Consider the following 13,838-nt stretch of genomic DNA (forward strand, 5'->3'; position numbering starts at 1 on the left):
CAATCCAAAAGTGTCCAGTGTCCAAAAGTGTGTGCAGAGATTCAAAATCTCCCTTATCCTCTAGTCACTTAGGTCACAGCTGTGCCATCGAGCCTGTCACATAGCGCTCAGATATCAGTGGGCCTCACACAATCCAAAAGTGTCCAGTGTCCAAAAGTGTGTGCAGAGATTCAAAATCTCCCTTATCCTCTAGTCACTTTTGTCACAGCTGTGCCATCGAGCCTGTCACATAGCGCTCAGATATTCATTGGGCCTCACACAATCCAAAAGTGTCCAGTGTCCAAAAGTGTGTGCAGAGATTCAAAATCTCCCTTATCCTCTAGTCACTTTTGTCACAGCTGTGCCATCGAGCCTGTCACATAGCGCTCAGATATTCATTGGGCCTCACACAATCCAAAAGTGTCCAGTGTCCAAAAGTGTGTGCAGAGATTCAAAATCTCCCTTATCCTCTAGTCACTTAGGTCACAGCTGTGCCATCGAGCCTGTCACATAGCGCTCAGATATCAGTGGGCCTCACACAATCCAAAAGTGTCCAGTGTCCAAAAGTGTGTGCAGAGATTCAAAATCTCCCTTATCCTCTAGTCACTTTTGTCACAGCTGTGCCATCGAGCCTGTCACATAGCGCTCAGATATTCATTGGGCCTCACACAATCCAAAAGTGTCCAGTGTCCAAAAGTGTGTGCAAAGATTCAAAATCTCCCTTATCCTCTAGTCACTTTTGTCACAGCTGTGCCATCGAGCCTGTCACATAGCGCTCAGATATTCATTGGGCCTCACACAATCCAAAAGTATCCAGTGTCCAAAAGTGTGTGCAGAGATTCAAAACCTCCCTTATCCTCTAGTCACTTTTGTCACAGCTGTGCCATCGAGCCTGTCACATAACGCTCAGATATTCATTGGGCCTCACACAATCCAAAAGTGTCCAGTGTCCAAAAGTGTGTGCAGAGATTCAAAATCTCCCTTATCCTCTAGTCACTTAGGTCACAGCTGTGCCATCGAGCCTTTCACATAGCGCTCAGATATCAGTGGGCCTCACACAATCCAAAAGTGTCCAGTGTCCAAAAGTGTGTGCAGAGATTCAAAATCTCCATTATCCTCTAGTCACTTTTGTCACAGCTGTGCCATCGAGCCTGTCACATAGCGCTCAGATATTCATTGGGCCTCACACAATCCAAAAGTGTCCAGTGTCCAAAAGTGTGTGCAGAGATTCAAAATCTCCCTTATCCTCTAGTCACTTAGGTCACAGCTGTGCCATCGAGCCTGTCACATAGCGCTCAGATATCAGTGGGCCTCACACAATCCAAAAGTGTCCAGTGTCCAAAAGTGTGTGCAGAGATTCAAAATCTCACTTATCCTCTAGTCACTTAGGTCACAGCTGTGCCATCGAGCCTGTCACATAGCGCTCAGATATTCATTGGGCCTCACACAATCCAAAAGTGTCCAGTGTCCAAAAGTGTGTGCAGAGATTCAAAATCTCCCTTATCCTCTAGTCACTTTTGTCACAGCTGTGCCATCGAGCCTGTCACATAGCGCTCAGATATTCATTGGGCCTCACACAATCCAAAAGTGTCCAGTGTCCAAAAGTGTGTGCAGAGATTCAAAATCTCCCTTATCCTCTAGTCACTTTTGTCACAGCTGTGCCATCGAGCCTGTCACATAACGCTCAGATATTCATTGGGCCTCACACAATCCAAAAGTGTCCAGTGTCCAAAAGTGTGTGCAGAGATTCAAAATCTCCCTTATCCTCTAGTCACTTAGGTCACAGCTGTGCCATCGAGCCTGTCACATAGCGCTCAGATATCAGTGGGCCTCACACAATCCAAAAGTGTCCAGTGTCCAAAAGTGTGTGGAGAGATTCAAAATCTCACTTATCCTCTAGTCACTTAGGTCACAGCTGTGCCATCGAGCCTGTCACATAGCGCTCAGATATCAGTGGGCCTCACACAATCCAAAAGTGTCCAGTGTCCAAAAGTGTGTGCAGAGATTCAAAATCTCCCTTATCCTCTAGTCACTTTTGTCACAGCTGTGCCATCGAGTTTGTCACATAGCGCGCAGATATTCATTGGGCCTCACACAATCCAAAAGTGTCCAGTGTCCAAAAGTGTGTGCAGAGATTCAAAATCTCCCTTATCCTCTAGTCACTTTTGTCACAGCTGTGCCATCGAGCCTGTCACATAGCGCTCAGATATTCATTGGGCCTCACACAATCCAAAAGTGTCCAGTGTCCAAAAGTGTGTGCAGAGATTCAAAATCTCCCTTATCCTCTAGTCACTTTTGTCACAGCTGTGCCATCGAGCCTGTCACATAGCGCTCAGGTATTCATTGGGCCTCACACAATCCAAAAGTGTCCAGTGTCCAAAAGTGTGTGCAGAGATTCAAAATCTCCCTTATCCTCTAGTCACTTAGGTCACAGCTGTGCCATCAAGCCTGTCACATAGCGCTCAGATATCAGTGGGCCTCACACAATCCAAAAGTGTCCAGTGTCCAAAAGTGTGTGCAGAGATTCAAAATCTCACTTATCCTCTAGTCACTTAGGTCACAGCTGTGCCATCGAGCCTGTCACATAGCGCTCAGATATCAGTGGGCCTCACACAATCCAAAAGTGTCCAGTGTCCAAAAGTGTGTGCAGAGATTCAAAATCTCCCTTATCCTCTAGTCACTTAGGTCACAGCTGTGCCATCGAGCCTGTCACATAGCACTCAGATATCAGTGGGCCTCACACAATCCAAAAGTGTCCAGTGTCCAAAAGTGTGTGCAGAGATTCAAAATCTCCCTTATCCTCTAGTCACTTTTGTCACAGCTGTGCCATCGAGCCTGTCACATAGCGCTCAGATATTCATTGGGCCTCACACAATCCAAAAGTGTCCAGTGTCCAAAAGTGTGCGGAGAGATTCAAAATCTCCCTTATCCTCTAGTCACTTAGGTCACAGCTGTGCCATCGAGCCTGTCACATAGCGCTCAGATATCAGTGGGCCTCACACAATCCAAAAGTGTCCAGTGTCCAAAAGTGTGTGCAGACATTCAAAATCTCACTTATCCTCTAGTCACTTAGGTCACAGCTGTGCCATCGAGCCTGTCACATAGCGCTCAGATATCAGTGGGCCTCACACAATCCAAAAGTGTCCAGTGTCCAAAAGTGTGTGCAGAGATTCAAAATCTCCCTTATCCTCTAGTCACTTTTGTCACAGCTGTGCCATCGAGCCTGTCACATAGCGCTCAGATATTCATTGGGCCTCACACAATCCAAAAGTGTCCAGTGTCCAAAAGTGTGTGCAGAGATTCAAAATCTCCCTTATCCTCTAGTCACTTAGGTCACAGCTGTGCCATCGAGCCTGTCACATAGCGCTCAGATATTCATTGGGCCTCACACAATCCAAAAGTGTCCAGTGTCCAAAAGTGTGTGCAGAGATTCAAAATCTCCCTTATCTTCTAGTCACTTTTGTCACAGCTGTGCCATCGAGCCTGTCAAATAACGCTCAGATATTCATTGGGCCTCACACAATCCAAAAGTGTCCAGTGTCCAAAAGTGTGTGCAGAGATTCAAAATCTCCCTTATCCTCTAGTCACTTAGGTCACAGCTGTGCCATCGAGCCTGTCACATAGCGCTCAGATATCAGTGGGCCTCACACAATCCAAAAGTGTCCAGTGTCCAAAAGTGTGTGGAGAGATTCAAAATCTCACTTATCCTCTAGTCACTTAGGTCACAGCTGTGCCATCGAGCCTGTCACATAGCGCTCAGATATCAGTGGGCCTCACACAATCCAAAAGTGTCCAGTGTCCAAAAGTGTGTGCAGAGATTCAAAATCTCCCTTATCCTCTAGTCACTTTTGTCACAGCTGTGCCATCAAGCCTGTCACATAGCGCGCAGATATTCATTGGGCCTCACACAATCCAAAAGTGTCCAGTGTCCAAAAGTGTGTGCAGAGATTCAAAATCTCCCTTATCCTCTAGTCACTTTTGTCACAGCTGTGCCATCGAGCCTGTCACATAGCGCTCAGATATTCATTGGGCCTCACACAATCCAAAAGTGTCCAGTGTCCAAAAGTGTGTGCAGAGATTCAAAATCTCCCTTATCCTCTCGTCACTTTTGTCACAGCTGTGCCATCGAGCCTGTCACATCAGAAAGAACACCAACTCCATTACCATCATCAACCCTCTCTCAGTCCGCCCTGTCCACCGCTACTTCCACCATATGCAGCTCTCAAGTCCAGCTCACCCTCCCAGACACTATGAGTAGGTCAAGAAAGTACTCAGTCTCTCATCCGCGTACACTGGGTTTGAACGCCCACATTGCCAAACTAATCTCGTTTGAGATGATGCCCTTTCGGTTGGTGGAAAGCACAGCTTTCCGCGAACTCATGGCCTATGCAGTACCACGCTATGACCTACCCAGTCGCCACTTCTTCTCTCGCAAAGCCATCCCAGCCCTCCACCATCATGTGAAAGACCGCATTGTCCATGCACTCAAGCAGTCAGTGAGCGGAAAGGTGCACCTCACAACTGATGCATGGTCCAGTCGGCATGGCCAGGGCCGTTACGTGTCCATCACTGCGCACTGGGTTAATGTGGTGGATGCAGGGTCCACAGGGGACAGCGGTGGTGGGACAGTGCTGCCTAGCCCACGGTATAGGAAACAGTTGACTGTAGGCGTTCCACCCTCCTCCTCCTCCAGAAGCGAAAGCTCGTCCACAGAGCGCAGTCGTACGAGCACGCCATCTGCAGCTGCCACTGTTGCACACGATGTGTCCCCCTATCGAGCAGCTAGTGGAAAGCATCAGCAGGCTGTGTTGCAGATGATGTGTTTGGGCGACAGACATACCGCCGAGGTGCTGGCCGAGTACTTTCAGCGACAAACTGAGTCATGGCTGGGCAGTGTACATCTTGAGGCAGGCAAGGTAGTTAGTGATAACGGCCGTAATTTTGTGGCAGCCATAGCCCTTTCAAAACTCAGCCACATACCTTGCTTGGCTCACACCTTGAACCTGGTGGTGCAGTGCTTCCTCAAAAATTATCCGGAGTTAACAGCCCTGCTCCAGAAGGTGCGAAGACTGTGCGCGCACATCCGCCGGTCGCCTGTACACTCCGTTCGTATGCAGAAGCTGCAGCGATTGCTCCACCTTCCCAACCACCGCCTCATTGTCGACATTGCAACAAGGTGGAACTCCACCCTGCACTTGGTGGAGCGGCTGTGCGAGCAGAGGCAGGCCATAATGCATTTGTGGGAGGATACACGGCCAGGCACTTTGAGAGCAGACATGGAGTTGACAGGTGTGCAGTGGTCGAAGCTGAAAGACCTCTGTAAAGTCCTTCAGTGTTTTGAGGAATGCACACGGCTGGTAAGCGCAGACGACGCCATCCTAAGCATGAGCATCCCACTTATGCGTCTGCTCATGCAAACTTTGACGCACCTTAAGGAGCAGGCGTCTGCAGCCAATGTTGATGAGGAGGAAGAGGAGGAGGGAATCCTTGATGACATTCAGCCATTGTCTGCTCAGGGACCTCTCCTGGACGAGGTGGAGGAAGAAGAGGAGGAGGAGGAGGATGATGGGGATGATTACTTAGGGGAGGAGGATGCATCTCGTGGGGCAAGTGAAATTGTTGGCGTGGCAAGGTCTGGTACAGGGTTTGTGCGTGACTGGAGGGATGTGGATTTGCCAGAAAGTGCTCCTCCAACCAGCACTCGCAGTGCATCATTGACACTGGGAACATTGGCCCACATGTCAGATTATGCCTTGCGGATCCTAAAAAGGGACCCCCGCATTGCCAAAATGATGAACGATGACGACTACTGGTTGGCCAGCATCCTGGATCCACGCTATAAAGGCAAATTACAAAACATCATGCCACAGGAGAACCTTGACCTAATATTGGCTAATAAACAAGCAACTCTGGTAAATCGGTTGCTTGAGGCATTCCCAGCACACAGCAGCGGTGATGGTTCTCACACGAGCCGTACGGGCCGGGGGCAGCTTGGCAGAGGTGTTCGTGGTGCACACAGCAGAAGTGGCGTTGGAGACAGGGGTTTCATGACAATGTTGTGGACTGATTTTTCAAGTACCGCTCACACAACTGGTAATACAGCATCGATGGAAAGTGACAGGAGACAGCAGTTGTCAACTATGGTTACAAACTACTTTTCCTCCCATATCGATGTTCTCCCACACAGGTCATTCCCCTTTGACTATTGGGCCGCTAAACTGGACACCTGGCCAGAATTGGCCCAATATGCCTTACAGGAGCTCGCTTGCCCAGCTGCAAGTGTGCTATCGGAAAGAGTCTTCAGTGCAGCTGGATCAATCCTGACAGAAAAAAGGACCCGTCTGTCAACCCAAAATGTGGATGATCTAACCTTCATTAAAATGAACCATGCATGGGTTTCCAAGGATTTTGTCCCACCTTCCCATGATGACACATAGGGTGACAGAAAAATGGCTTGCTTTGGTCCACCTCTTCCTGGGACTTCACCTATTTCGCCTTTTGCATCAGCTGAATGTCCAACATCAACATATGCCACTTTCTAAAACTCCCTAACTGTGCTGCGTCCGCCCCCATGTCCGGGGTCACCACCTAGCGCACGATACCGTGTGAGTGCCGTTGCCCTGGACAGGTGGGTAGGCCGACTCTTGGGCGCGGGCACTGGCACAGGGTCCCTCATAGTGCAATCAAGTGTCTCTGACGGTGGTGGTGCACACCCGCCGTCAGACACACCGCTGTACTATGAGGGGCCCAGTGCCAGTACCGACGCCCATGAGTGGGCCCCCCTTGCTTGGGCAGGGCCCCAGCATTTGCAATCTTTACCTCTCCCTGCTCCTCCGCTGTGTAATCTGGGCCGTCAAATCCATACTGTGCCTGACACCGTCTGAGCCTGCCTCCTAACGTATAGACATATATTTTGAATGTGTACGCTATCCACACATGTTATCCAGGGAAACGGTACCCTTTCTAACCTTTGTGCAATCACGTGCAATCCATACTGGGCCTAACACCGTCTGAGCCTGCCTCCTGAGACATATATTTTGAATGTGTACGCTATCCATACATGTTATCCGGGGAAACGGTACCCTTTCTAACCTTTGTGCAATCACGTGCAATCCATACTGGGCCTAACACCGTCTGAGCCTGCCTCCTGAGACATATATTTTGAATGTGTACGCTATCCATACATGTTATCTGGGGATACGGTACCCTTTCTAACCTTTGTGCAATCACGTGCAATCCATACTGGGCCTATCACCGTCTGAGCCTGCCTCCTGAGACATATATTTTGAATGTGTACGCTATCCATACATGTTATCTGGGGATACGGTACCCTTTCTAACCTTTGTGCAATCACGTGCAATCCATACTGGGCCTAACACCGTCTGAGCCTGCCTCCTGAGACATATATTTTGAATGTGTACGCTATCCATACATGTTATCTGGGGATACGGTACCCTTTCTAACCTTTGTGCAATCACGTGCAATCCATACTGGGCCTAACACCATCTGAGCCTGCCTCCTGAGACATATATTTTGAATGTGTACGCTATCCATACATGTTATCCGGGGAAACGGTACCCTTTCTAACCTTTGTGCAATCCATACTGGGCCTAACACCGTCTGAGCCTGCCTCCTGAGACATATATTTTGAATGTGTACGCTATCCATACATGTTATCTGGGGATACGGTACCCTTTCTAACCTTTGTGCAATCACGTGCAATCCATACTGGGCCTAACACCGTCTGAGCCTGCCTCCTCAGACATATATTTTGAATGTGTACGCTATCCATACTTGTTATCTGGGGATACGGTACCCTTTCTAACCTTTGTGCAATCACGTGCAATCCATACTGGGCCTAACACCGTCTGAGCCTGCCTCCTGATGTATAGACATATATTTTGAATGTGTACGCTATCCATACATGTTATCCGGGGAAACGGTACCCTTTCTAACCTTTGTGCAATCACGTGCAATCCATACTGGGCCTAACACCATCTGAGCCTGCCTCCTGATGTATAGACATATATTTTGAATGTGTACGCTATCCATACATGTTATCCGGGGATACGGTACCCTTTCTAACCTTTGTGCAATCACGTGCAATCCACACTGGGCCTAACACCGTCTGAGCCTGCCTCCTGAGACATATATTTTGAATGTGTATGCTATCCATACATGTTATCCGGGCAAACGGTACCCTTTCTAACCTTTGTGCAATCACGTGCAATCCATACTGGGTCTAACACCGTCTGAGCCTGCCTCCTGAGACATATATTTTGAATGTGTACGCTATCCATACATGTTATCTGGGGATACGGTACCCTTTCTCACCTTTGTGCAATCACGTGTAATCCATACTGGGCGTGAGAACGGCTGGTGAGCTGTTAAGCAAGCTACAGCACCTGTGGTTTGCACACGTAAGTTTTTCATTTTTTCAGGAATGACGGTTAGGCCTAATTCCGGAACTGCAGTTGACCTGCACTTACTGGGAAATCATTGTTCGCGGGTAATAATTGTAATCAGTGACCCCCATCACTAACGTTGTTCAGCGGGTTATCTGCACCTGTAAGCGACAAACGCTGGCCTTTTCAGTGTAGCGCACATGCAGCCACGGACATGTAAGGGCATGACACACCAGTTATTGGCCAATCTCATGTGCCAGAGCCTCACGTGTCCCTCTAGTAAGCCGGACTCGGACCGCGGGGCATGACGGAGTCTCGTTCGTTAACGGAATTAAGCTTGCAATGTGTGCATCTGTTCTGTAGCTGGCATGTTTGAGGTTTCCCAGGTGGAGTCGAAGTTAACCGTAGGCTCCACTCCTGGTGGTGCCCTTCTGGACATTCCTTTAAGGTTCAGCTTTGCAACCATACTGCCCACGTAAAACAAACACTTTGCCTTCATGAACGCTGTTTGGAGGGTCATGACTCGTGGGAATAACGCCGCCCAATCAGTTAACCTGCTAGAGAGATCGTTCGTTGCTCCCAAGCATGACATCACACTCCCTACGAGGAAGGTAATGCCACTGTGGCGATCGTACTCCTGGGGGCGACACAAGTGCACTGATGCTCAGCCACTGCTCGATGAATCTGCTGGTACATTGACCCAGACCACTACATTCCCCTCGCACGCTACATGGCCTGAATCTGACCCTGATGAAACTCAGGTTACCCTTCCCATACACAGTTCCATCTTACACGGTAACAAAGAGGAAGCTGCAGATGAAAGTGCAGGTTCGGCCCACCCACCGTCAGACACACCACCGTACTATCAGGGGCCCTGTGCCAGTGCTGTCGCCAACGAGTGGGCCCCCCCTGCTTGCTCAGGATCACAGCACTTGCAAGGTTGAAATACTGTGCAGTGAGATGGAAGATGGGGACGACGAGGAGTCCAGACTAGTACATGGATTCCATAGCGAGGAGACTTATTTCATTGTTTTCAATGTTGGGACAGCAATTTTTCGGGAGCACTATACTCTGGAGAATGATAGATGGGGCCCACCATACACTGGAACATTCCAAAGGTGGACATCAGACACTGGAGCAGCATTTACAGGGCCCATTATACACTAGAGCATTAGAAATGGGGCCCATTATGTTTGGAGCATTATTTGGGCCCATAAGACAGTGGAGCTTCATCCATGGGGACCAACATATACTGTAGCATTATGTGGAGCTCATCATATACTGTTTCAAACATTATATGGGACCAATGATTCTGTATGGAGAAATAGATGGGCCTCGTCATGAGATGTAAAAAGTGAAGTATTTTTCATTGTACTATACCGCTATTTCTCTGCCGTATCGGAGCATGATGAGTTGTGGTATGTGTTAAAGGGGCTCTCTTTCGCCCAGGGCACATGAAAACCTGTAGCCAGCCCTCCCCCCCCACAACTGTAGCCAAATAACCCCCATTTTTCAGTGCGTAACTTGTATTATGAAGTTAATTAAGGTTGACAAGCTTAAGTAAGAAGAATTGATGCTTTTGGCATTCAAATGGGCACTGTAGGTGTGTTTCCTGTCCTCCTCTCACTGCCGACTTTTAATCCCCATTGACTTACATTGGGTTTCGTGACGACCCCGACTTTTCCCTATAATCGGACGATCTTGCTCGACCCGACTTTTGGAAAAGTCGGGTTTCACGAAACGAAACACGACCCTAAAAAACCAAAAGTCGCTCAACTCTACTCCATGAGGTCACTCATCCTCTTTTTCACAGTCTTTTACTAGGCATTGCTCCTACTAGCCAGTTTCCTACTCCACACTGATGAGGAGCAATACCCCGAAACAGCTGTCTGTGGATGGAAACCATGTTTTGGTATAGGTGGTTTCCTTCATTGGAGACTGACCTTCCCGTGGTTGTTCCTTCCCGGTGAAAGACCTGGCTAGTCATTGCTTGCATTGAGAAACATGTGATGGTGTCTCCGCGGCTGTTGATTTACATGTTTTTGCATATTTCCCATAAGGGATGGGGGCATTGCTCTAGCATCACTGCGTTGAGAGACATGTGATGGTGTCTCCGCAGTGTTGGATGTTGATCTGTGGCTGAGGATGCATTGCTTGTCGTAGCTGCATTACTACATGTCCATGATGTATGGCACAATGTAACCTCCTCATCTTCCTCTACAGATGTCCTACTCAGCTGTGTACTTCTATGTTCATGTCAACTGGGATCTAACACCTCATCATCATCCTCTGTGTTACCACATTCCTTGCCCTTGGAGTCACCCTCCTCCCCTTCCTACCCTGACAGCACAGTAGAGTCCGCGTGAGCCTCGGATATCTTAGTCTCATCAGGATCACATCCCCCCAGGGGTTAACATCTGATGATGAGGGTCTGGATGCTGTTTGGATCCTACTTCATCTTGCCCCAGATCCAAGCTAAAAAAAAATTGGGCGTCGGTGCAGATTTCCTCCTCTTGATTGTGAAGCTTTTGAGTACACTTCTGATGACCATGGCATAGAATGTGTGAACAGTAGTGTTGAGCATTCCGATACTGCAAATATCGGGTATCAGCCGATATTCACTCTATCGGAATTCCGATACCGAGGACCGATATTTTTAAAATATCAGATACTGGAATCAGAAGTTCCCATAATGCAATGAGCCAGTGTTGTGGCTGTGATTGGCTGCTGAAATGATTAATGATTTCATCATGATGCGCGGTCTGTGCGCATCATGGTGCGCGGTCTGTGCGGGCCTGCCGGGGCTCTGTGCAGGCCTGCCGGGGCTCTGTGCGGGTTGCCGGGGGTCTGTACGGGCCTGCCGGGGGTCTGTACGGGCTGCCGGGGGTCTGTGCGGGCCTGCCGGGGGTCTGTACGGGCCTGCCGGGGGTCTGTGCGGGCTGCCGGGGGTCTGTACGGGCCTGCCGGGGGTCTGTGCGGGCTGCCGGGGGACTACAAGTCCCATCGGGCGATTCCTGCTACAATGACAGTGATTGACACATTAGCCAATGATGGGACAGTAGTAGTCCCATCATCTGGCTAATGTGTTGAATGTTAAAAAAAAAAAAAAAATACTACATACTACATACATACTACATATATACAACATTCATACAACATACATACATACTACATACATACTTCATATATACTACATTCATACAACATACATATATACTACATTCATACAACATATATACATACTACATACATACCACATATATACTACATTCATACAACATACATACATACTACATACATACTACATATATATAACATACATACATACTACATACATACTTCATATATAGTACATTCATACAACTTACATACATACTACATACATACTACATATATACTGTATAACATACATACATACTACATACATGCTGCATATATACTATATTCATACAACATACATACATACATACATACATACATACTACATACTACATATATACTACATTCATACAGCATACATACATACTACATATATACTACATTCATACAACATACATACATACTACATATACACTCACTGGCCACTTTATTAGGTACACCATGCTAGTAACGGGTTGGACCCCCTTTTGCCTTCAGAACTGCCTCAATTCTTTGTGGCAGAGATTCAACAAGGTGCTGGAAGCATTCCTCAGAGATTTTGGACCATATTGACATGATGGCATCACACAGTTGGTGCAGATTTGTCGGCTGCACATCCCTGATGCGAATCTCCCGTTCCACCACATCCCAAAGATGCTCTATTGGATTGAGATCTGGTGACTGAGGAGGCCATTTGAGTACAGTAAACTCATTGTCATGTTCAAGAAACCAATCTGAGATGATTCGAGCTTTATGACATGGCGCATTATCCTGCTGAAAGTAGCCATCAGATGTTGGGTACATTGTGGTCATAAAGGGATGGACATGGTCAGCAACAATACTCAGGTAGGCTGTGGCGTTGCAACGATGCTCAATTGGTACCAAGGGGCCCAAAGAGTGCCCAGAAAAAATTCCCCACACCATGACACCACCACCACCAGCCTGAACCGTTGATACAAGGCAGGATGGATCCATGCTTTCATGTTGTTTACGCCAAATTCTGACCCTACCATCCGAATGTCGCAGCAGAAATCGAGACTCATCAGACCAGGCAACGTTTTTCCAATCTTCTACTGTCCAATTTCGATGAGCTTGTGCAAATTGTAGCCTCAGTTTCCTGTTCTTAGCTGAGAGGAGTGGTACCCAGTGTGGTCTTCTGCTGCTGTAGCCCATCTGCCTCAAAGTTCGACGCACTGTGCGTTCAGAGATGCTCTTCTGCCTACCTTGGTTGTAACGGGTGGCAATTTGAGTCACTGTTGCCTTTCTATCAGCTCGAACCAGTCTGCCCATTCTCCTCTGACCTCTGGCATCAACATGGCATTTCCGGCCACAGAACTGCCGCTCACTGGTTTTTTTTCTTTTTCGGACCATTCTCTGTAAACCCTAGAGATGGTTGTGCGTGAAAATCCCAGGAGATCAGCAGTTTCTGAAATACTCAGACCAGCCCTTCTGGCACCAACAATCATGCCACGTTCAAAGGCACTCAAATCACCTTTCTTCCCCATACTGATGCTCGGTTTGAACTGCAGGAGATTGTCTTGACCATGTCTACATGCCTAAATGCACTGAGTTGCCGCCATGTGATTGGCTGATTAGAAATTAAGTCTTAACACACAGTTGGACAGGTGTACCTAATAAAGTGGCCAGTGAGTGTATACTACATTCATACTACATACAGTGGGGCAAAAAAGTATTTAGTCAGTCAGCAATAGTGCAAGTTCCACCACTTAAAAAGATGAGAGGCGTCTGTAATTTACATCATAGGTAGACCTCAACTATGGGAGACAAACTGAGAAAAAAAAATCCAGAAAATCACATTGTCTGTTTTTTTTTCATTTTATTTGCATATTATGGTGGAAAATAAGTATTTGGTCAGAAACAAAATTTCATCTCAATACTTTGTGATATATCCTTTGTTGGCAATGACAGAGGTCAAACGTTTTCTGTAAGTCTTCACAAGGTTGCCACACACTGTTGTTGGTATGTTGGCCCATTCCTCCATGCAGATCTCCTCTAGAGCAGTGATGTTTTTGGCTTTTTGCTTGGCAACACGGACTTTCAACTCCCTCCAAAGGTTTTCTATAGGGTTGAGATCTGGAGACTGGCTAGGCCACTCCAGGACCTTGAAATGCTTCTTACGAAGCCACTCCTTCGTTGCCCTGGCGGTGTGCTTTGGATCATTGTCATGTTGAAAGACCCAGCCACGTTTCATCATCAATGCCCTTGCTGATGGAAGGAGGTTTGCACTCAAAATCTCACGATACATGGCCCCATTCATTCTTTCATGTACCCGGATCAGTCGTCCTGGCCCCTTTG

This window comes from Dendrobates tinctorius, unplaced genomic scaffold, assembly GCF_039654945.1.
Source record: "Dendrobates tinctorius isolate UK_male_01 unplaced genomic scaffold, ASM3965494v1 ptg000019l, whole genome shotgun sequence".
Lineage (NCBI taxonomy): Eukaryota > Metazoa > Chordata > Amphibia > Anura > Dendrobatidae > Dendrobates > Dendrobates tinctorius.